Here is a 24,209-nt window from a genome sequence, read left to right on the forward strand (position 1 = left end):
AAGAACTCTGAAAATCGCACCAAATGCTCATTTTCAAATGTTGAAACAAGGCTAATTCTGCTATGTGATTTCTATTCATTAAGTGTGCCCTGCACTAGACATTAGTCATGATCCCTGAAAATTTCAGCATAAAGAATCCATGTGTTTGCTGGCACGTATCTTGAAGTTGGATTTCTCCTCAAAATACTGTAAAGATTAAGTGCTCCCCTTAGCGTTAGCAACTTGGAAAACACAGCTATTTCCTTTCGTCTAACTATGCGATGACGCATCAGCCAAAGTAAATACAAAGAACATAGTTAGGTAAGAATGCAAGGAACATCAATGGGATGTAGTCTTGAAATAAATTAAATTCCTCAAGAAGCGTTTGGCTGAATTGTGGGGTAAAATGCAAAACACGACCTGACTTTGATGTATAATCCTTGACATAAGAGAGGTAATGATTTGGAGGAATTTTGTAACAGATGGCTGTTAAATTAGGATTTTAATCCTCTTAAGCAGATTTAGTAAATATAAAGCTTGGGTGGGCTGACTTCTACATGCAAACTTTTTGTCCTTGCTTTTAACCTGAGGTTTCTCCTTCAAACATTGAGGGTAGTGTTTTGGTCATGGTGGTGATGGTGGTGATGGTAGCGGTGGTGTTGGTGATGGTGGTGATGATATTGGTGATGATAGTGGTGATGGTGGTGTAGTGGTGGTGGTGGTGGTGGTGGTGACATTGGTGGTGATGGTGGTGATTGTAACGATGGTGGTAATGGTGGTGGTGGTGGTGATAGTGATGGTGGTGGTGATATTGGTGATGATAGTGGTGATATTGGTGATGATAGTGGTGATGGTGGTATAGTGGTGGTGGTGGTGGTGGTGGTGACATTGGTGGTGATGGTGGTGATTGTAACGATGGTGGTAATGGTGGTGGTGGTGGTGATAGTGATGATGATAGTGATGGTGGTGATGGAGGTGATGGTAGTGGTGGTGATGGTGGTAATGGTTTTGATGTTGGTGGTGGTGAAGGTAGTATTGTGGTGGTGGCGATGATGTGGTAGTGATGGTAGTGGTGGTGATAGTGATGATGGTCATGATAGTGTTGTCATAGTGGTGGTGGGGATGGTGGTGGTGATACTGATGATGATAGTGGTGACAGTGGTGTTGTGGTAGTGGTGACAGTGGTGGTGATGGTGGTGACTGTAACAATGGTGGTAATGGTGGTGATAGTGATGATGTAATGTGGTGGTGGTGGTAGTGATGATGATAGTGATGGTGGTGATGGAGGTGATGGTAGTGGTGGTGATGATGGTGCTAATAGTTATGGTGTTGGTGGTGGTGGTGAAGGTAGTATTGTGATGACGGTGATGATAGTGTTGTCATAGTGGTGGTAGGGATGGTGCTGGTAGTGGTGATATTGGTGATATTGGTGATGATAGTGGTGATGGTGGTGTAGTGGTGGTAGTGGTGGTGACATTGGTGGTGATGGTGGTGATTGTAACGATGGTGGTAATGGTGGTGGTGGTGATAGTGATGATGGTGGTATTGTGATGTGGTGGTGGTGGTGGTGGTGGTGGTGACATTGGTGGTGATGGTGGTGATTGTAATGATGGTGGTAATGGTGGTGGTGGTGGTGATAGTGATGATGGTGGTATTGTGACGTGGTGGTGGTGATGGTGGTGGTGGTGGTGATATTGGTGATGATAGTGGTGATATTGGTGATGATAGTGGTGATGGTGGTGTAGTGGTGGCGGTGGTGGTGACATTGGTGGTGATGGTGGTGATTTTAACGATGGTAGTAATGGTGGTGGTGGTGATAGTGATGATGGTGGTATTGTGATGTGGTGATGGTGGTGGTGGTGGTGGTGATATTGGTGATAATAGTGGTGATATTGGTGATGATAGTGGTGACGGTAGTGTTGTGGTGGTGATGACAGTGGTGGTGATGGTGGTGACTGTAACAATGGTGGTAATGGTGGTGGTGATAGTGATGATGTATTGTAATGTGGTGGTGATGGTATTGTGGTGGTAGTGGTGATGACGGTGATGATGACAGTGATTATGTTGATGGTAGTGGTGGTGATGATGGTGCTAATAGTTGTGGTGGTGGTGAAGGTAGTATTGTGGTGATGGTGATGATGGTGATGACAGTGTTGTCATAGTGGTGGTAGGGATGGTGATGGTAGTGGTGATAGTAGTGATGGTGATGGGCAATGGTGACGGTTGTAGTGGTGTTGGTGGCAGTGGTGGTGGTGCTAGCAGTTATGATGGTGGTTGTGGTGAAGGTGGTATTGTGATGGTGATAGTCATGATGGTGCAGGTGGAGGTAGCGGTGGTGTGTATACATGTATTAGTTACACTACGTCCCTTGGAATGAGACCAGCATGCCTAATGCTCATTACAGAGGACACTAATAGACAACTACACAGAGTGTCCAGTTAAACAGACAGAATCCAGAGCCTTTCAAGCAGATCTTTTCTCTCAAATATTATATCCTTTCCCTACCTCTCCTGCCTTCTTCCCTCAAACTCTTAGTCTTTGAATTACCACATTCAATTTTGTATTTCAGTTTTTATGAAACTCAGCACATGTTTTCAAAGCCAGTTGTGGCTAACTTGACTCAGGCTTGACTATTTCCCAATCTGGAGAGAAAGAAGATAAATGGCACTATCACATAAAAGACTGTTTTCCAGGAGTTACGTGTCACTTTCCCCTGCAAAGGAGCAGGCGTGGTCTTTTGGGAGAATGTTTGACATCAAACACATCTGTTTGAAGTTATTTTGAACATAGAGGTTCCAAACCCTAAGTAAAATGGAAAAACTATTTTGTGTGGTTTTCAAAGCAAGTAAAGTGGCCAAAAGCACTTATGTTTCTTAAGCCCCAGAACAACCACTAGGGCCCTCAATCTTTCATTGAGTCTTTTCCAAATCAGTTACTTCTGGAATTTGGTCTCTTTAATCTTCCTCAGCTTTTCTCTCGGTGTAGTTGGAGGTCTACAAAGTCATCCCAAACCTCTGCACCCAACTAAACTTATTGGTAAGTCTGTGCCTCCTAATTTGTTTTTTAAGTTGCATTTTAGGCCTTTAGGCCCAAAGAAAAAATACGTGGAAAGCAGGTAAGTCTCAGAAATTCATTAAGCAGCCTAAAAAAAGCAATTCAAATGAGCTTCATTTCTGAGCTGAGGTTGTCATTAACCAATGTTAATTCTTAAAAAAAATATAAATTCCAATAGTTCAGAGTGTATGTTTATTGAAGTTCAAGGATCAAATGCTTAAAAGAGACTTTGAACTACAACTGGTTATCCTGTTCCATTTTTAGGAAAGACAAAAAAAAAAAAAAAAAAAGAAGAAAATTAGCTAATGTTGGGGATTTTGTGAAAGGAATTTGCAAGAAAATAAAAAAGAATCTTCCAGGGACTTTTCTGAAGTCTGTACCTGATAAGCCCAATCCCTTGTACCTGCTGTTCCTCCCTTATCAGTGCTTTAACAAGAGAGCTGCTGCTCCAAACAGGAATCACTGAGGTCTCACAAAACCTTCAACTGCGAAAAGCAATGTCTATTACTATGTAGCAAATCCATCTTCACTCATTCATTTAATAAATGACTATTGAATGCCTACTGTGTTCTAGGGCTAGGGTTGGGATAGAATGGCCCTTTTCTTCATGGGGCTGGGTCCCAGGGAGGTTCTGGTAGGCTCTTTCTTCTGCCTTGAGGTCGGTCCTGAGCTGCTTACTGGGCAGCTCCACCTGGTACTGCAAACTCAGCCTGCTGAAAGCTGGAATCATTACCTCCTACATGCGCCTCTGCCTTTGTCTTGGATGTAACAGGAACTCATTAGAAGTAGCTTCAGAAAAATATGGGCTACCACAAGGATACAGAGGGAGCCCCGCAGAACCCAAGGACAAGAAGTATAGTCACGCCCCATAAGGGATGAGAAGCAGGAAATGGAAATCCTCTACAACCAGGGCAGTCAGCTCTCCCACACCAATCTCTGGCATCCCATAGTTTTTGTCCCTGCTTCTCTTTATTTCTCTGTGGCCCAGTCTCTCTCTCTGTGTGTCTGTACTAGTTTGCCAGGGCTGCCATAGCAAAATACCACAGGCTAGGGGGCTTATATTTTTTCATAGTCCTGGAGGCTGGAAGTCCAAGATCAAGGTGTGGGCAGGGGTGAATTCTCTGAGGCCTCCCTCCTTGGCTTACAGATGGCTACCTCCTTGCTGTGTCCTCATATGCCATGTCCATCTCTTGTAGATCTCTGGTATGTCCCTTCTTTTTTTGGGTTTTTTTTTTTTTTTTTGAGACAGGGTCTCACTCTGTCACCCAGGCTGGAGTGCCATGGTGCAATCTCAGCTCACTGCAACCTCTGCCTCCTGGGCTCAGGTGATCCTCCCACCTCAGCCTCCCAAGTAGCTGGGACCACAGGCATGCACCACCACACCCAGCTGATTTTTTTCTATTTTTTGTAGAGATGGGATTTCACCACATTGCCCAGGCTGGTCTCCAACTTCTGGACTCAAGCAATCCTCCTGCCTCAGCCTCCCAAAATCCTGGGATTACAGGAGTGAACCACCTCACCCAGACAGTATCTCTCTTCCTTTACACACACAGCTCTGTTGGGTCAAGGCCCCACCCTTATGACTGGGTTCAACTTTAATTATCTCTTTAAAGACCCTATCTCCACATACAGACACATTGGAGATTAAGACTTCTACATGCGAATTTGAGTGAAACAAAATTCAGTCCCTAATTGTGTCTGTCTGTCTCTGACTCTCTCTGTGTGTCTGTCTGTCTCTCTCTGGGCCATTTTTCTGTGCTTCTCGATGCAGAGGGCAAAAGACAGCTTCTACTCAGTTCCCAAAATTTGTGTCCTCCCAGTTCAAGCTCTAACTAAGACTTAGTGACTCCAGTTTCAATTCCAAATTCTTAGGAGAGTAATCATACTGGCATAGTCCAGCCCTGGAGCTATGGAGCACTGCTCAGCTATGTGACCTTAATCAGGAGGGTCACAGCCTGGGACAAACACAGCCACAGGGGTCTATCCACATGGCTAGGGCATGAGAGTGCTGAGGAGTGGCTTTATAGAAAAATCACCCAAATTCTTTGATACAGAAGAGCTTTGGAAACATCACAGCAGCCTACCTTCCCAGCTTCCCTCTGCATTCCCTGACCTGATGCTAATCTTCTGACCACTCTGAGAAAAGTCACATGCTCCCATCACTCCTAACATGGTCCCACTCACCCATCTTCTGAGCCCCTGGTGAACACAGAGAATGTGAGAAGCTGAGCCAAATCAAAGTCCTTTAGCAAGGATTGAAAGGAGGACCAGCTTTTGTGCAGGACCCAACAATGTCTGTGACTCTGTGTGATATACCATTAAATATTACCGCAGGCTGAAACTGCTCAGAAATGTTATCTTTAAATCATTTTACGCAATTGCATGGATTGCTGTGCGACGAGGCTTTGAAAAGTTGATGTGTGCATTAATAGGAGTTTTCATCAGGTGGATGTTAGAGGTTGGGGAGGGGTATTCCAGACCCATGGGACAGTACGTGCAAAGGTACAGAGACTTAAAACAGAAAAGCACATTCAAGGAAAATTTCAAACACTATAAGTAAACATGCATGCCTGGGGTAAAGAATTCAAGTGGAGAGCAGAGGTAGAAGCGGCCGGAGATGTAGGCAGGGCTAAATCCCAAAAGCCTTTGGGCACTCTTCTAAGCAACTGAGACTTCATCCTCTGGGCATAAGAGTGTCATGTAGGATGAGCATTTTAGAAAAATGACACTGGTTGTGATGTGGAAGAGAAGCATGTCTGGAGGCTGGGCGATGAGTGAGGAAGGTCGGAGGTAAGAGGATGAGGAATGCAGGTAGAGGAACACACAGATTTGAGGGCTGTCTAGTAGATGGAAGTGACAGAACTTGATGCTGGGTGAAACAGAATGACCTGTAGCTGTCTGACATGGGAAGCAGATGTTTTTACAAAAGGAGAAGTGAGATTTTGTTTTAACCTATTTTTATTCTAATAAATTGGACTAAAAGCACTGGTTTGAGCCTGTGCTCCGGTGAAAGATTTCATCATGACTGGTAGAGTTGGCCTTAACATCATTGGACTCGACACAAAACTCTTGAAAAAACTGTGAAGTTTAACTCTCAATGTCGCCAATGTCACCTTCCTGTTTTGTGCTATTCTTACCGTGAGGAGGCACCTTTACAATCAGCCAATTACTATTTTTTGAGCATTTACTCTGTTCCCACATCTTACAGTATGGCACTTAACACACAAAATGAAGTCTCTCGGGTTGGGAACTGTGGTAGAACATCTGCAAAGACGGTAGCCAAAAGGCCCCCCTGTCTCTGAATGCACATACACGTCTCCCATCAAGAGGCGGAGCCTATTTTCCCCTTCTGAGATTATGGCATTATGACTCATTATGACCAAGAGAATGCAGTAGCCATGACAGGTGAGAGTGCTAGAGCCTAGACCTTAAGAGGCACTGCAGCTTCCATGCTTGCTGTCTTGAAGTCCTGAGCTATCCTATTAAGAAGTTCGAGGGCCGGATGCAGTAGTTCACTCCTGTAATCCCAGCACTTTGGAAGGCTGAGGTGGGCAGATCACCTGAGGTCAGGAGTTTGAGACCAGTCTGGCCAACATGGTGAAACCTCGTCTCCACTAAAAATACAAAACTTAACTGGGCATGGTGGCACATGCCTGTAATCCCAGCTACTCGGGAGGCTGAGGCAGGAGAATCGCTTGAACCCAGGAGGCAGAGGATGCAGTGAGCCAAGATCGTGCCACTGCACTCCAGCCTGGGCGACAGAGTGATACCCTATCAAAAAGAAAGAAAGAAAGAGAGAGAGAGAGAAGAAAGGAAGGAAGGAGAGAGAGAGGGAGGGAGGGAGGGAGAGGAAGGAAGGAAGGAAGAAAAGAAAAGAAAAGAAAAGAGAAGAGTCCATAAGTAACCTGTAAATAGATTCACAGTTCCAGAAAGTGGGCCAGGGAGCATGAACAAATGTGTCTCATCAAACTGAGCCTCTGCCCCATTTCAAAGCTTCGCATAAAGCTGCAGTGATCCAGGCAGCATGGAATTGATGTGGGGATTCACGTGGATCAACAGAACAGAATAAAAAGCAAGAAATATACCTTTATGTTTCCAGACAATGTTGCCAGAGTAACTCGATGATGAAAGGGTAGCTTTTCAGCAAATGGTGCTGGGACAATTAGATATCCACACGCAACAACAACAACAACAAAAAACTTATACTCTCACCTCACACCATACACAAAAACACCCAAAATGGAGCATCAACTTAAATATGAAAGTTAAAACTATAAAACGCCTAGACGAAAACATAGGAGGAAATCTTTGTGAAGTTTAGTTGGACAATAATTACTTAGAATGACACCAAAAATATAATCAAAAAGTTTTTGATAACTTGAACTTTAGCAAAATTAATAATTTTGCTCTTCAAAAGACACTATTAAGAAAATGAAAAGACAATCTACAGACTGGGGGGAAAATTCTGCAAATCATACATCTAATTAAAGGATGTCTATCCAGAGTATATTAAGAACTCCTACAGCTTAATAACAAGAAAACAAACAACCCAATTATTTTGTTATAAAATTTGCAACATATAATTGTATATATTAATGGGACATAAAATGATGTTATGATTTATGAATACAGTGTGGATTGATTAAATCAAGCTAATTAACAATCCATCACCTCAAATACTTACCATTTTTTGTAATGAGAACTTCTGAAATTGACTCTAAGCATTTTTTTTTTTGAGATGGAGTCTTACTCTATCACTCAGGATGGAGTGCAATGGCTCAATCCCAGCTCACTGCAACCTCCACCTCCCAGGTTGAAGCAATTCTCCTGCCTCAGCCTCCCGAGTAGCTGGGATTACAGGCATGCACCACCACGCCCAGCTAATTTTTTTTTGTATTTTTATTAGAGATGGGGTTCTGCCATGTTGGACAGGCTGGTCTCAAAGACCTCAAGTCATCCACCCTCCTCGGTCTCCCAAAGTGCTGCGATTACAGGTGTGAGCCACTGCACCCAGCTGACTCGTAGCAATTTTTAAATGTACACTATACTATTACTATCATTATTAACTATTAACACTATTATTAACTAATATTATTATTAACTATACTCGCCATGCTGTGCAACAGATCTCAGAAAAAACCCTTATTCCTCCTAAGATTGTATATCCTTTGACCATGATTTCCCCATTCCCCTCCTAATCCAATTTTTAAAGGGATGAATTATTTCAATTGGCGTTTCACCAGAGAAGAAATGTGAATGGCTAATAAACCCATGAGAAGCACTGCAAGCCCACTTGAACGGCTCTAGCCAGAAAAGGAGCGCCAATCCAATGACCCATGCTCTAACCCAGATGAGCCTCAGAAACATTAAGTTAAGGGAGAAAAGCCAGACAGAAAAAGACTACATATTCTGTGGTTCTATTTATATAAAATGTCCAGAAATGGCAAATCTGCAGAGTCAGAAAGATTAACAGATGCCCGGGAGTCGGGTAGAAGCAAGGACTGCAAATGAGCACAAGAGAAATTTCTGGAGTGATGAAAACATCCTAGAACTGGATTTCAGTGATAGCTCCACAACTTTATAAATTTGCTAAAAAAAAATCATTGAATTGTACACTTGTACAGACAGTCCTTGACTTAACAATGGTTCACTTCATGATTTTTTGACTTGAGGAAGGCTCAAAGGCAATCCACATTCAGTAGGAATCATATTTTGCATACCCATACAACACTTCTGTTTTTCAGTTTTGGCACAGTATTCAATAAGTTACATGAGATATTCAACACTTCATAATAAAAATAGGCTATGTGTTGAATGATTTTGCCCAATGATAGGTTAATGTAAGTGTTCTGTGTATGTTTAAGGTAGGCTGAGCTGAGCTGTGATATTCGGTAGGTTCGGTATATTGAATGAATTTTCAACTTAACGATATGTTCACCTTACAATGGACTATGTAATGTCTATCAGGACATAACCCCATTATAAATTGAGAATCATCCGTAATGAGTGGATTTTTATGGTGAGTTATTCTTCAATAAAGCTGTTTTTTAAAAACAGGGAAAATGAATGATGAGGAAAAACTTATGAGCCATGAGCGCTGACTAATGAGTCAGCTCCTGTGAACAGCGTACTGTGAAGCATTAAGCTAGGTATGAATCACAGCAGTGACGATGAGGATGCAGGGTGTGGTGTTTACAGAAAATAAGACAAGGAACGGACTAATTTTAGGTGACCTTGACAGCTGGAGGAATTTGGGTTTGATATAAAGGACACAAGAAGCTTTCAAAAAGTTTTAATGGTTGTTAAATTCTACAAAGTTTAAAAAACTAGTGCCTATTCTGGAAAAGGGAAAGCTATGAAGACAGAAAAAAGATCAGTGGATGCCAGGATCAAGGGGAGGGCAGGATGAACAGGCAGATCACCAAGTATTTGTGTGGCAGTGAGACTACTCTACAAGATGCTATACATCATATGTGTGTCCAACTTACCGATGTCTAACAAGAGTGAACCCCAACATAAACTCTGAACTCTGGGTGTGAACAGTGTTTCAATGTAGGGTCACCCGATTGTAACAGATGTACCGCTGTCCTGGGGGATGTCTATAGTGAGGGAGGCTGTGCGTGTGTGGGAACAGGCAGTGTGTGGGAACTTCCTATGCCTGCCACTCAATTGTGCTGTGAACCTAAAACTGCCCTAAAAAAAAATAAGGTTTATTTAAAAAATAAAATATAGGTGAAATAAATACCTAAATCTCAATGTTGTCATCCTACTCCTGAATGGTAGTCACCAGAATTATGTGAGGTCATTGTCATGTTCTCACTTGCATAAGCAGACAGTCTTTGTGGTTATTATCTGGGATTAGTCTTCACTCTGACTTCCTCACTGCACGCAACATCAACCTAGTCCATGGGTGCACAGGGAAATCTCAAGCCTGTAGATGGTCCTGAGAACTCAAGAAGTGTCTAGGCCTACAAATAGCCCACCATTAATACGTCTCCCCATAGCCCTGCCCAGAATCCTTCCTTGCTCCCAGATCAGACCCTTGGTTCTCACAGATAGTGAGCTGGACTGGCCGAAGCCAGAAAAATACAGCCATTTTGGAGCCACGGTATTGAGACAGCTATCGACAAGGAAAAGTTAAATTACTCTACTTAGCTTGCTTGTTTATGAAATTACTGTGTAAAAATATGCATTCTTGAGAACAGAATTTATGTTTTGTTCTCCCAGCATTTTTATAAAATCTCCACTGCAAGCAGGTCAGCAAGACTGTGGGGAGGTTTGCATCACAGAGCCGCACGGGGTCACCCCAAGCCCATTTCTCACCTATCTTTGTGAAGACCTACTCCAGAGACCCCTTTATTACAGGGCTGGCCTGGGACAAAGGAAGGAAGCACTTGGAAAGCCCTGTCCTTAGGGTCAGTGGCTATGCCACACCCACCAGCCAACGGGCCCATCAGGAGGGAAGACAGTGCAGGGATTCCAAGCTGTCTCTCATCTGGCTGCTGGTTCGTGGTTTATCTTCCAGTGCAGGCATAGATTTTAATTAAAGTAAAAGCTAAGTTTGTTGTGAGCTAGCCAAAGCATGTTGATGAGCTGCATTCAGTGCTGGAGTCAGGTGTGTGACCTCTGGCCTGGACTTGTTGAGGAGATTGTGTGCTGTGTTCTGGGAGGGCAGGGGAGAGAGGACAAGGGGCCCAGCACTGAGAAGGGGCCAGGGACTGTGAGGTCCTCCCCATGCCGGTGTTCTGGGATGATGGCAGGCACTCAGGGGCAGCCGAATGATACGTCTGAGGAGGCCAGGCCTTGAGCACTGTCTCTCAGCCCCTGGAGAGGTGACCATGCTTTGGCAGCAATAGAATTCGTGTCCACTGAGAGTAGGACCTCAAGTGGTGACCAGAATGGCCTCCCGGGTGCTTTGGGACTCAGATCCAGTCCCCTTTGCCAAATACTTGGCATACCAATTAGGACGGTTATTATCCAAACAAAAACATAAAACACAACATAACAAGTGTGGTGAAGACGTGGGTATTGGAACACTTGTGCAGGGCCAGTGAGAATGTAAAACGCTGCCACCACTGTGGAAAACAGTATGGCAGTTCCTGAAAAAGTTACACTTAGAATGACCATACAACCCAGCAATGCTTCTCCAGATATATACACGGAAGGATGGAAAGCAAGAACTCGAACAGATATTTGCACACCCATGTCCATAGCAGCATATTCAACAGATGATGGACACACAAACATAATTAATCCCTACAACAGAATGTTACTTCGCTGTAAAAAGAAAGGGAGTTCCGACATACGCTATACGTGAATGAACCTGGATGGCATGTGCTCAGGGAAATAAGCCAGTCACAGGTGGACAAGTTCTGTGTGGTTCCACTTACGTAAGGTACCTAAAGTAGTCAAAGTCGTAGAAAGTAGAATGGGTATTGCCAGGGGCTGGGGAAGCAGAGAGTGGGGAGTTAGATGGGTACAGAGTTTCAGTTCAGGAAGATGAAATCGTTCTGGAGGTGGATGGTGGTGGCGGCTGCACAACATTATGGACGTACACTTAAAAGCGGTGAAAATGGTAAACTTAATTTTATAGACACTTTACCACAATGTAAGAAATAAAAAATATAAAAATGAAAACATATTGCTCACAGCCCCAAGAATGACTGAGATGGATTTTCCACCAGCTCAGCAGGGGAAGGGCTGAGTTAGACTTGATTTGATTTGAAAGGAAGAGAGAAGAGCAGCCTTTCCTATCTGAGTTTGCATGGTCAGGTTCACACCTGTTACAAAGCCAAGGCCCCAGTAGCCATGCTGGACGCTGCACCCTAATATGGTTTGGATTCGGGTCCCCGCCCACATCTCCTATCAAATTGTAATCCTTGGTGTTGGGGGAGGGGCCCGATGGGAGGCGATTGGATCACGCAGGCGAACTTCCCCTTTGCTGTTCTCGTGATAGTGAGTTCTCACCAGATCTGGTTGTTTAAAAGTGTGGGCTGGGCGTGGTGGCTCATGTCTGTAATCCCAGCACTTTGGGAGGCCGAGCGGGCAGATCACCTGAGGTCAGGAGTTCAAGACCAGCCTGGCCAACATAGTGACACCCCGTCTCTACTAAAATTACAAAAATTAGCCAGGCGTGTTGGCACGCACCTGTAATCCCAGCTACTCAGGAGGCTGAGGCACGAGAATCACTTGAATCCAGAAGGCGGGGGTTGCAGTGAACTGAGATCTCACCACTGTACTCCAGCCTGGGCGACAGCCAGACTCTGTCTTGGGGGAAGAAAAAAAGCGTGTGGCACATCCCCCTTCACTCTCTTCCTACTGCCCCAGCCTTGTGGGACATGCTGGCTCCCTGTTCACCTTCCGCCACAGTTGAAAGTTTCCCGAGCCCTCCCCAGCCATGCTTGCTGTACGGCCTACAGAACCATGAGCCAATTAAACCTCTTTCTTTATAAATTACCCAGTCTTGCGTAGTTCTTTACAGCAACGCGAGAACGGACTAACACACCCTTTTCAGCACTCCCTTGCCCCATGCCTGAGCCCCTCTCATCCTTACTCCCCAGGGTTGGGGCTGGGTGGGAGGGAGGCAGGCAGGGAGAGAGGATATCTTTTTCATTCATTACATTAGAATAACTTCTTTTCCATGCTGAAAGCTTAATGATTTGTTTTCTAGGTCACCTCAAAATGTCCCCAAGCCATCGCTGGAACTACCCAATGAAGTCATTCTTCCTTACAAAGTAGATTCCGTTGCTAGAGCTGCCATAACAAAATGCCACGGCCTGGGTGGCTTAAACAGAATTTCATTTCCCCACAGTCCTGGGAGCTGGAAGCCCAAGGTCCAGGTGTGAGCAGGGCTGGTTTCCCCTAAGGCCTCTCTCCTTCGCCTGCAGGTGGCTTCTTCTCCCTGTGTCCTCACAGGGCTATCCCTTTGTGTCTGTGTCCTCATCTGCTCTTCTAATAAAGACACCAGTCATACTGGGTTAGGGCCCACCCTAATGACCTCATCTAACCTTATTTATTACCTCTTTAAAGGCGCTATCTTCCAATTCAGCCATTCGGAGGTCCTGGCAGTTGAAACTTCAAGACAGGAATTTGGAGTGAGGACACAGTTCATTCCATATACAAAGACAGGAGCGGCTTCCTCCAGAACCCGGAAGGTCTGTCCCTCTACAGAAACCCAGATCTAATCATGTCACATCCCACACCAGGTAGGTCTTTCTCAGTTCTTTCTCTGCTCCCCTGTTTGGGCATTGAAGGAAGTTTGCAAAGCGTGTCTGGCCGAACATTCTCATTGCTTGACGGACTTCATCGCAATAGAGGGACCTCTTCCAAGCTGATGGCTTATTCAAAGCAAAACTCTAGTTTTCCCAGTGAGATTTTTATGGTCGGGTGTAAGGCTGATCTTATCAAAAGGCTTTGTCAGCACACAGTCTCTGGATTTACATAGGGGCCTCTCGAGAAAGCCACATGGTGTCAAGACAAGGCTGGACTGTAGCCTCTCTTTTGGTAACCAGATTGACATATAATACCCTTCCCAGTCTTGTTTTTCAACTTAAATTATATATTCCCCAAGTCCCTGGCTGAATAAATAAACTGAATCAGGGGTGGGGTGTCCAACTTTGAATAACACCACTCTGGTCTGTGAAACTCTAGATGCCTTTGTCTGGGACCTAGACCCATTGTTCTTGCTTGGCAATAATGGTTTGATTCTCACATTAAATGCATTAGTTTGATAAAGGGCCAAGAAGTGCACACTCATGAATCTGAAATGACCCCTTTCCTTACCAAGGCCCTGGCATGGACAGCTATCTGCAGGAGATGAAAGGGGCCCAGCTTCTATTTTTGTGGTCTCCCCAAGGAGCAAACTTTTTATGTCTACTTTGATGTAGACATAAAAAGGCATTTCTATACCAGCAATCCTTTAGCATGAGCATTTAGCATGAACATTTTGTATCTGGCCAGGAATTTCCAAACTTTGATGCCATTACAGTCTGGGAGAGCATGACTGACGCAAGTGAGCCAGGAGCACCGAGCCCAGCTGCCTCCCGCACCCCCTCCACCCACCCCATCTAGAGCTCACTGCATTAGCAGCCGCCTCCTGCCCCTCTACCCACGCCATCTAGAGCCCACTGCGTCAGCCCAGAGGATATGTCATTTGGCAGCTAACCTCATCACAGATAGAACCAGCTCCTCAGGCACCCTCATTCCTGGAGAGGCACTTGACGGGGCAGAGCCTGAAGCAGAGTTTCCAGGAAGACAAGAAGGCCAACTTTCCTAGGAACTGCAGATGGAGGTCCCGCTCATGTGTTTCTGCGAATTAAGGTGGGGCCTTGGGGAAAGAGCAGAAGAGCTCCCCAAGCTGCCTGGGCCCAGGGCTCAGGCTGAGTAAGGGCCGCGTGCACGAGCTCCACCAGATCTCAAAAATGCGCGGTCACCATGTCCTCGTTGGGCCTGTCTTAGCCTGCCCCAGCTTGGGGCATAAAGGGGCAGAGGGTGGTACAGTGCAGGGGAGCTGGTAAAGACTGGACAGGGAACTGCAAACCCTGCCCTTCCAGGGCCTTCCAGCCAAGTCTCAGTTTCTTTTAGGCTCCTCTCTTCCTTAGGATTAGCCTCCGCCCTCACCCACAGGCCGACTGAGGCCAATCCTCTGCCATTTCTAGCTGTGGACCCTGGGCAATATCCACTATACAGTGCTTTACTTTATCTACAAAATGGGGCTCATTGCCCCTTCCTTGGGTTGTTGGGTGGGTCCTATGAGTGATCAAGGAGCCCAGGGCATGGGATTATTATTACTGTACTTTCTGGGACTGCAGGGTTGCCCCTCACACCATCAGCTTATCAGAGAATAACCAAAGCCTGGCTGTCCCCAAATGGCCTACGGAGCCAGGCCAGCATGTGGGCCCTCCCTGGTGGTCACACCTCACCATCCAGCACTCGGGGGCCTCTTGTCTCTTCCCACTAACAGAAAGAAATGTTGTGCGGCCACTGGCCTCTGTCTGAGCCCAGGAGACACCAAATGGGAGGGTTCTGGCAAAGGGAGCGGGAACTTGGTCCCCTGCTCACACCGTGCTCCTATCCTCTGGAATCCAGGGAGGGAGGCTGCGTTCTGCATGTGGCGTCTCTGAAACTAAATGCTCCTTATTTTATGCACACCCAGCCAAAGCCAACAGGACACTCACTCACCAAAGACCGCCCTTCCCATTTATACACGAAGGCCAGGTTTCCCAAAGTCATGCTCAGGGGACCCTAGGAAAAAAGTTTCATCTTGAATTGGCTCTAATCTCACTGAGGAGATTAATAATAAATAATAATAATAATAAATATATTTATAATATGTTTATTATATATAATATATAACATATATTTATATATAATATAAATAAATAAAAATTAAATTATTAATTTATTAATATTATTAATTATTAATTAATACATTGTTTTAGAGATGGGATCTCACTATGTTGCCCAGGCTAGAGTGCATTGGCTATTCACAGATGATCATGATGCAATCATAGTGCACCACATCCTCAAACTCCTGGACTCAAGTGATCCTCCCTCCACAGCCTCCCAAGTAGCTGAGACTGCAGGCACACGCCGCTGCACCCAGCCCTGGACTATTAATTTTTATATTTTTTATATCCATAGAGTCAGGCAGCTTCTGATGCATAGTAACCATGCAATAAATGTTGAATGAATAAATGTGAATGACCATACCCATATATAGACATATGCATCCATATAAATCTCAGCTTCTCATCTCATTCTCCCAAGCAATGCTAACAGCCTTGACAGCTTTTGACAAACTGATTCACAACAAAGCCTTGATTTTCCCATCCATGAAGTGGGGCTAAAATATGCCTAAATCTACGGATTGCCTTTAGAATTCAGTCTCCTTCAAAATTTCAAACTAAGGGTCTCACCCCCATTAGCGCATCACGAAGTCAATTTAGTGAACTGTGACCAACATTTTTAAAAAATGAGGTACAAAATAAAAGGACCTACCAGAAAATATGATTGGAAATATCCAATCAGAGTGGAAATATCAGAGTCGATCATGGGGAGGAAGGTAAAGTAGGTCGCTATTTTGTGAAGCTTTTGCTTTGGTTACGTATGTGGGTATGTGCTGGGTTGGAAATGTCAATTGCAGTTAAAAAAAAAAAAAAAAAGGCTTGGAAGTCACAGCCCTCTAGTAGAGTGTCCACGGCCAGGTCTGAGGATGGGACACGGTGCCGTGCCTCACTTCGTGGAGCCTGGCTACACCCTGGGTTGGCAGAAGTGTTTTTCCCAGATCTGTGGAGTGGCTGCTGCTGTGTTGCAGCCCCTCTGGGATGTGTTTACTTTTCCACAATGCAAAGCTTTCACCTAGAAAATAAGCCCTGAGTGAAAAATCCAGACTCATGCAAGTCTGACATTTATTATTTGAAGGTAAAGAAACTACAATTAGGACTAAATTGGTCTCTTCTCAGGGGATGCATAAACACATCCCCCAGAACCTTTTTTAAAACATTGCAGACAGGGCCTGTAGTTCCCGTGTGAACGTCTTGGATCCAAAGGCTTATCTTTGAAGGAGAAAAGTTGAGGCTTGGAATTATAGAATCCTGAGCCCTTGGAGTAAGAAAGGTCCTTTGGAGTCACTGACCAGCCCCGGGCACAAGTCCCCTTTGCCAGGTCACTCCCTGAGCTAGGGATTTCTGCTTCCTGCCGGTACAAAACCCTGCTTCTGTCACTTTCAATTATTGATCCTAAAAGCCAAAGAGAAAAGAACTCTGTTCCCATGTAAAGTCCCTCAATCAACTTATCCTAAAGAGTTATTGACCTTTTTTTTTTCTTTTTTGAGACAAAGTCTTGCTGTCGCCCACGCTGGAGCGCAGTGGTGTTGTCATGTCATGACTCACTGCAGCCTGGGACTCGAGCTTAAGCGATCCTCCCTCCTCAGCCTCCTGAGTAGCCGAGACTACAGGTGCATGTCTCCATACCCGGCTAATTTTTTTTTTCTTTTGCAGAGACCGGGTCTCACTCTGTTGTCCAGGCTGGTCTGGAACTCCTGGGATCAAACCATCCTCCTGCCTCAGCCCCCCAAGGTGCAGGAATTACAGGATCACACCATGCCCACTGAGTTAAGACTTTTTGATAGCCAAGTGATTGTACAAGCCTCTGAGCTCAACCCCACTTGAATCATCTTGAGAGACTTGATCATAATTCAAGTTCTTCTTTGGCACATTTTTATCATTGGCTATGGGTTTACATAAAACACAATGAGTCACAGAGTGGAGAGAGCTGTTAGATTGGCAGTCCCCAACCTTTTTGGCACCAGGGACCAGTTTCGTAGAAGATGATTTTTCCACAGATGGTGGGGTGGGGGGTGGTTTTGGGATAAAACCGTTCCACCACAGATGATCAGGCATTTCTTAGATTCTCATAAGGCGTGTGCAAGCTGTGTTCCCCACACGCGCAGTTCACAGTAGGGTTCGTGCTCCTGGGAAAATCTAACACCACCGCTAGTGTGACAGGAGGAGGAGCTCAGGCAGGACTGGTCGATCACCCGTCGCTCACCTTCTGCTGTGTGGCCCGATTCCCAACAGGCCACAGACTGGTACCAGACTGGTACCAGTCTGTGGCCTGGAGGTTAGGGACCCTTATATGACATGAATGTAAGGAAACCCAATACCCACAAAGAGAAACCTGACCGGTGCTACCCACATCCAGTGTCACTCTCCCTTATGAAGACCTGAACTTCCAAGGTCTAAGCAGAGAAGGGCTTCAACAAGACAGTGTGTCTCCAGGTGGACAGAGGAGCTGGTGACATGGCCCCAGACTACGTGTGTCCTCCTTCCCTGTGGGGGTCCATGCTGACTTCTGCTGTGGAAACTTCCTCTTGTCTCCACACCCGTGTCGCTGCTCCATCAGAGCCCCCTTAAGCATGCTCAACACATTTTATCCACGGATGTTCTGAGCACTCAGGAGCGTACTGAAATTTGCAGCAAGAGGATCACCCCCACTGTGCAAGAATCAAAAAGGAAATAGACTTGAGGCATTGCTTTTGACGCCATGGACTCTTAGGGTTCTCAGTCCTGCCTGGGCCCCGGCTCTTGTTCTCTCCAACATGACGCCATCTGCTCAAGCCCTTCTGGAATCCTGTGCTAGAAGAGCACTTCACTTTATAGCCAAAGGTTCCATCTGGGCTTCCGGGTTTCCATCCTGGCCTGAATCACTTCTCCATTACTCACTAGCTGGATCTACCCTGCAACAAACCTCAGCTCCCTCTCCTACCAGCCAACAGGATCTGGATCTTATCACATGAAGTCCCCCTCGACCCACCCGCACTGTGATCCAGTAGCCTCATTGCTCCTTTTTCCACCCCACCGTCACCCCCCACCCCCAACAGAAAGTGAAAGAGTGCCTTCTCCAGACTTAAGGGACTCACACCCGAGTTCCTGTGCCCACTCTGATGGGCTCCATTAGGCACTCATTATTTTTCTAAGTAGAGATGAATAAGTAAACACCACAGTGAATAGTCACATCCTCCCTTACTCAGAGACCAAACTCCCAGGCACTGAGGTGTCCCTAGAGACCTGCTCCAGTGTCCCCACCTCCCTATCCCCATCAGCCTAACAGTCGCTTGTTCATTCACCACTGACACTTGTTCTGGGACTCTCATCTGTCCCCTGTCCTGTGCCCCACAGCTCCAGACATTCTGATGGTGGTTATGAGAATGGTTGTCATCGTTCTCACATGGGAAGCCCCACTTCTACCTCCAAAAGCATATCGGGGCCCAGGCACATGAGTCAGCAGATCCAGAGAGAAGCAGACGGCAGAAGCTGCCCCAAATCCAGTTCTAGTCATTCAACCACAAATGCAGAGCAAAATGCATCCCTCCTCAGACCCTCTCAGACACCACACCCTTGACTTCCCAGGAGATATCTGATACACTTAGATAGCATTTGAATAAGACTTTACTGGTGTACATCCATTCCTACAATCTTAGCACTGGAAACATCTCTGAGATCCTTTGATCTCTCTTATCGTTTTTACAGGGTAGAAGCTAAAGCCCAAGGGATTTGTCCAAATCCAGTCAGCTTGTTACTGAAATGACAGGGGCTGGTATACACCAAATGCCAACATGCCCCACATGATCTCTCCAAGGTGCCACATAGGGCAGTTGGACACTAAGGTCTTTGCCTTTCTTCCTACTGAGAGGTGGGGACAATTCCCTGCACCCTTTAAAGCTGAGTGGGCTCTTGGCTCCTCTGACTAGTAGAGTATGGTGGTGGAAATGATGCTGCATTCTACTGTGAGGTCACAAATAGCCCTACAGTTGCTCTTTGGAACCCTCACTCTTAGATCCCTGAGCCACCGTATGAGAAGTCCAGCTACCCTGAGGCCGTGGACTGCAGCTGCACTCCAGTCTTTAAGCCCAGCTGTGCTCGGGTGGCTCACTTTCTACACCCCACCCTCAGCATCAGATATGTGAGTCTCAGACCACCCAGACTGACCAGTCTGCCCACTGAATACCACCAAATGATGCCAGGCAATTCCACACAGAGAAGAAGAACCGCCTGGCTGAGCCCTGCCTGAAATCCTGACCCACGAAGTCATGAACTATATGTATATATATGACTGTTATTTTAAACCACTAGGTTTTGGAATAATTTCTTGTGCAGCAATGAAAAGCTAGAACACTGCCTGACCTCCTATACTGGTTTGCTAGGGCTGCCATAACAAAATATTGCAGACAGGATGGTTAAACAGAATTTTATTTCTCACCATTCTTGGGCTGGAAGTCCAAGATTTAGGTGTCTATGGAGTTGGTTTCTCCTGAGGTCTCTCTTTGGCTTGTAAGTGGTGTCTTCTCCCTGTGTCCTCACATCACCTTCCCTGTGTGTGTGTCTGTATCCTCATCTCCTCTTCTAATAATGACACCAGTCAGGTGGGATTAGGGCCCACTCTAAAGATTACATTTTTACTCCTTTGCTCCTGTAAAGACCCTATCTCCAAATAGAGTTACATTCTGAGGTACTGGGGCTTTGAACTTCAACATATAAACTTCGGGGGACATAATTCAACCCATCATACCTCCTTAAAAGGACGATTGACCTGTCTGTAATTCACATTCCCCAAGTACTGAGTTCTCACTGCTCTAGTAGGAACACCAACTCACTGCATATTCTTACTTAGACACTGGATAATCATATGTACTAAACTGAAATTGAAATACTATGCAGGGACAAGAATGAAAGTTATGATTATGTGAACTCCTCCCTTGTGTACAATGGAAATACTAGTGCCCACCTCCCGTGATCATGAGAATAGGAAAAGCCCCAGGGGTGTGATGACAACCGGCCAAGGAGGCTGGAGTCCTAGGTCATGCCTGCACATGTTACCCCAGGGCCTCTTCTTCAGGGTGCTGGGGGGAGGGCCAAACCTGCCAGAGTTTTTCAGGCACCAGCACAGATGGCTCCCCTGTGAGCCTGGCTCCCACAGTCAGGCTGTTAGGTTAGGCACAAGTCCCATCTGCTGAAAAAAAGGGACAAACAGGACGCTCAGTGTTCCATTAAGGATCTTGCATTTCACTCAGCTCTGCAAGCTCCTGTCATGAATGATGTGTGTGATGCTGGGCCAGCCAGGCAGGGCCAGGGTGGGCAGCAGATGGGCACACTGACTTTCCCCTCTGCAGAGCCCAGAGCCAGGCCCGAACCCCCCCAGCCTGACAGCAAAGTGCGCTTGGCAAGCAGAGCCCGTGTCTGGTTTATGTAGAGCAAGGAAACCACTGGCAAGCGGCTCTCTTGGCCAGCACTGTGGGACACAGCCTGGGCCCAGATTGCAGGGGTGTCTGGTACAAGTGAGGGGGGTTCTGCAGCATCCCGCAGGGAGAGTGCCTGTCCTTGGAGTAGAAGCTCAGTTCACAGCAACAGAGCTGAATCCTTTATCTGGGAAAGCTCTTTTTCCTCTGTCAGGCCACCTCACAGCATCCTCCCTACCACGTGGTTGTTTTCAACATTCAAGCTTCCCCAGGTGTCCCCTTTGTGTCTGCACTTCCAGCTCTCCTGTGCCTGTGTTGTGCTACCAAATTCTTCAAAAAGGGAACTTGCAGCCTCTCCCCTCAGCTCCGTCTGCCAGGCCCTGGCCTCAGATCCTGCTGGTCTGAGCTGGGCGCCTGTGGGATTGTGCCTTACTCACTGTTCCTGCCTCTGAAACCTTCTCATTTGAGATGGGCTGCTCTTCCTGAGGCCTGCAGGCCTGCAGCAATTTGTTAGGCACAGGGCAAGCATCCTTGGGTGTGACTGGGGGAGTCTGGGTCATGATGTGTGCTTTATCATTGGAGAGAGTCAGAGACCCAGGCAAATGGACAAATGCACCTAACCCCCTCAAAACTACTTTCTTTAATGCATGAGGTTATTTTCCTCCACCATAGACTCTATCTCGGAAGCAAAAAGCCATCCATGAACAAAGACCTGGGACCAAGCCGACTCATAATACTAGTGGGAAACAGCCCCACCAGCAGCTCGCACCTGCATCCTACTCTCCTGCTGCCTCACTGGACCCTTGCAGTTACCTGGGACTTCAGCAGAGCAGAGCCTCATCTTACAGAGGTCAAGTGTCCCACTGCTGCAGGGCCTTCAACCTGGGTGAGACGTGGCCAGGGTGAGGAGAGGGCGGGATGTGGGCACATAGCCCAGTACTCTTTCCCAGGCATCTGCCATCTGGGGCCAGTGGGTCACACGAGCCTCCCAGCCCACACCACAGCAGCCATGTCTCATGCTCCCTCACCATGCGGGTCCGCCCACCCCAGATGCTCCCTCCAGCCCAAAGTGTTCACAGCACCAACATGACTCAGCTTCAGCAGGAGGCAGGGATTCAGGGCAAACACAGGGATGTGTTCATGGCATGACCCAAGCCACCTGTCCATCACCTGTGCCCACTGTCAGTTTATCAACAGCTCCATGTTCACCCATTCATTGTCTACCTACAAAACATAGCTGGCCCACTAAGTATGCTTCTTTTGCCAGCTGGCAGTGCTAAACTTTGTCAGTAGAGGGCATTAGAGAAAGATTATAGAAGGAAGGGGCTTTCTGTCCTGGTTCCAGTGGGCCCTCTTGTCGAGGCTCCTGCAGGACATGGCAGCCAGCAATCCCCAGTGGCCAGGGACTCCCTTCCAGACCTCCACCTTGGGTTCAGGCCTTTGGCAAGATGTCTCTTGGTGAATACCTTTCCCCTGATACTAGAGGGGAGATTTCTAGCAAGTTCTGAAGGATGGATTTCCAGAAAGTCCTCCCATACAGTACCAGAGCAGCTTCTCTGCCATTCAGGGAGGCATAACCATGGCTGATTAGATCTTTCTAACTAGGTTTAAACCTCAGGTTGGGGAACAGGAGCCCTTTCTTGGGAAATGTATCTCAGCCCATGGGGGGCTGGCCACTCCTTATATATATGCTATTTCTTTACTCTTGAGTCCACTTCTAACTAGCCAATCCTTCAGGACGCCAGTCCCCTGTTATGTTAATAATTATTTTTGTTGTTGTTCTCTGTTTTGAGATGGAGTCTCGCTCTGTCACCCAGGCTGGAGTGTAGTGGCACGATCTCGGCTCACTGCAGCCTCCACCTCCTGGGTTCCAGTGATTCTCCTGCCTCAGCCTCCCACTGGGATTACAGGCACACACCACCACATCCAGCTAATTTTTTTTGTATTTTTAGTAGAGACAGGGTTTCAGCACGTTGGCCAGGCTGGTCTTAAACTCCTGACCTCTGGTGATCTGCCCGCCTAGGCCTACCAAAGTGCTGGGATTACAGGCATGAGCCACCGTGCCTGGCTAATAATTCTTTATATTAAATTTTCCCTGTTCAAATTTCCCTGTTGGGCCCTGGCTGATGCACTGACTAAGGGGCTCCCTTTTTCCTTCTGAAAAGCAGTGTGGGTTTCCTAGATTCCAAGAAGGGAGACCAAGTCTTTGACGGAGGCAGAAATCATGCCACACTAGGGATAACTGGCTGGAATCGAGGGCGGCTGGAGGACACTCTAGCAGATGTGAGCCGCTGCCTTTAAGTTCCCGGGGAGCTGGCTTTGGAAACAGACTTGGCCTTGTTCCGCTGGATTCAGAAGTCAGATAGAGAGAGAGCCAGGAGGCCAAAGCTATGGCGGAGGATTCCAACTCCACATACGTGAGGCCCTTCCCATCATTCCAGCTGTTTGAGCATGAAACACATGACTTCAGCCAGGCCCGAGCCTGCTCCAGCACACGCGCCTCAGGAGGGAGGTACAGGCTGGACAATTGCCTTCAGAGGACGACATGGAGGGTTTGGGGTATGATGAAGAAGATTTCTAAGAATCAATTATGCTGAGAAATTTTAACAAATGAAATATAAGGCAGAGCATTACAATGATAAAACAATAAGAAAATGCTAAAGAGTAATGTTAGACACCTCTAACCTAAGATCTTGGTCTCCATGTCATTCTAATAATGACATGTATTTGGCCAATGGATTAATAAAGTTGTTATTAAAAGTTTCTCTCCAGTTTTTACTATTTGGGTATAATGTATCTAGCTGGATAAAAGTAATGTATCAATAATCACACAGTTATGTTGATGCTCAAAATATACTGAACCGTATGAGAGAAATAACATTTTCAACTAAGGTAAGCATAGTATTGCCAGAATTTATATATTGTATAGATCTACAATTTAATTTTCAATTTGATCATAAAATCTCGTTTGCTGTTTTTTACCTTAGGAACCCAAGGGCTGTTTAACTTAGACATTTATGATGTACTAAAGTTATTGTAAGGCTATTTAAATAGTTAAGCATTAAGCGCGCATGAATTTACAGTTCCATAAATGTCCTCTTGAACTATATAAGATATGGTACTCCTGGAAACCCAGCTGAGAAACCCAAACCAGTTTCACGCTGCCAAATAATTCATTTTCAATCAGGAAGCAATGTTTTTATCTTCACAGATTTAAGTTCACGAGCTTGACCAGGACACAGAAAGAGTCTGATTAATCAATCTGGTAACTTAGCAAATATCTAGTACTTGTCTGAGGCCGGGCACTCTGAATACAGCAGTGAGAAAGACAAACACAGCCCCTGCCCTCATGGAGCGAAAACATCATTATTCATCTCATAGGTGACACACAGGCTGAAAGTTAACAGGCTGGAGCTAAGGCTGGGAGGAGGGAGGGCGT

At 46.1% G+C, this 24,209-nt stretch overlaps 1 long non-coding RNA gene across 1 annotated transcript; it reads left to right on the plus strand.

Annotated features, from left to right (window-relative positions):
- Positions 1-13,071: 13,071 nt before the first annotated feature.
- On the plus strand, positions 13,072-17,295 carry LOC134758650 (uncharacterized). The gene is made up of 2 exons (XR_010134087.1): positions 13,072-13,238; positions 17,034-17,295. It is a non-coding gene; the product is annotated as an uncharacterized lncRNA (long non-coding RNA).
- Positions 17,296-24,209: the final 6,914 nt, after the last annotated feature.

The sequence above is a fragment of the Gorilla gorilla genome, chromosome 5 (genome assembly GCF_029281585.2).
Source record: "Gorilla gorilla gorilla isolate KB3781 chromosome 5, NHGRI_mGorGor1-v2.1_pri, whole genome shotgun sequence".
Taxonomy (NCBI): domain Eukaryota; kingdom Metazoa; phylum Chordata; class Mammalia; order Primates; family Hominidae; genus Gorilla; species Gorilla gorilla.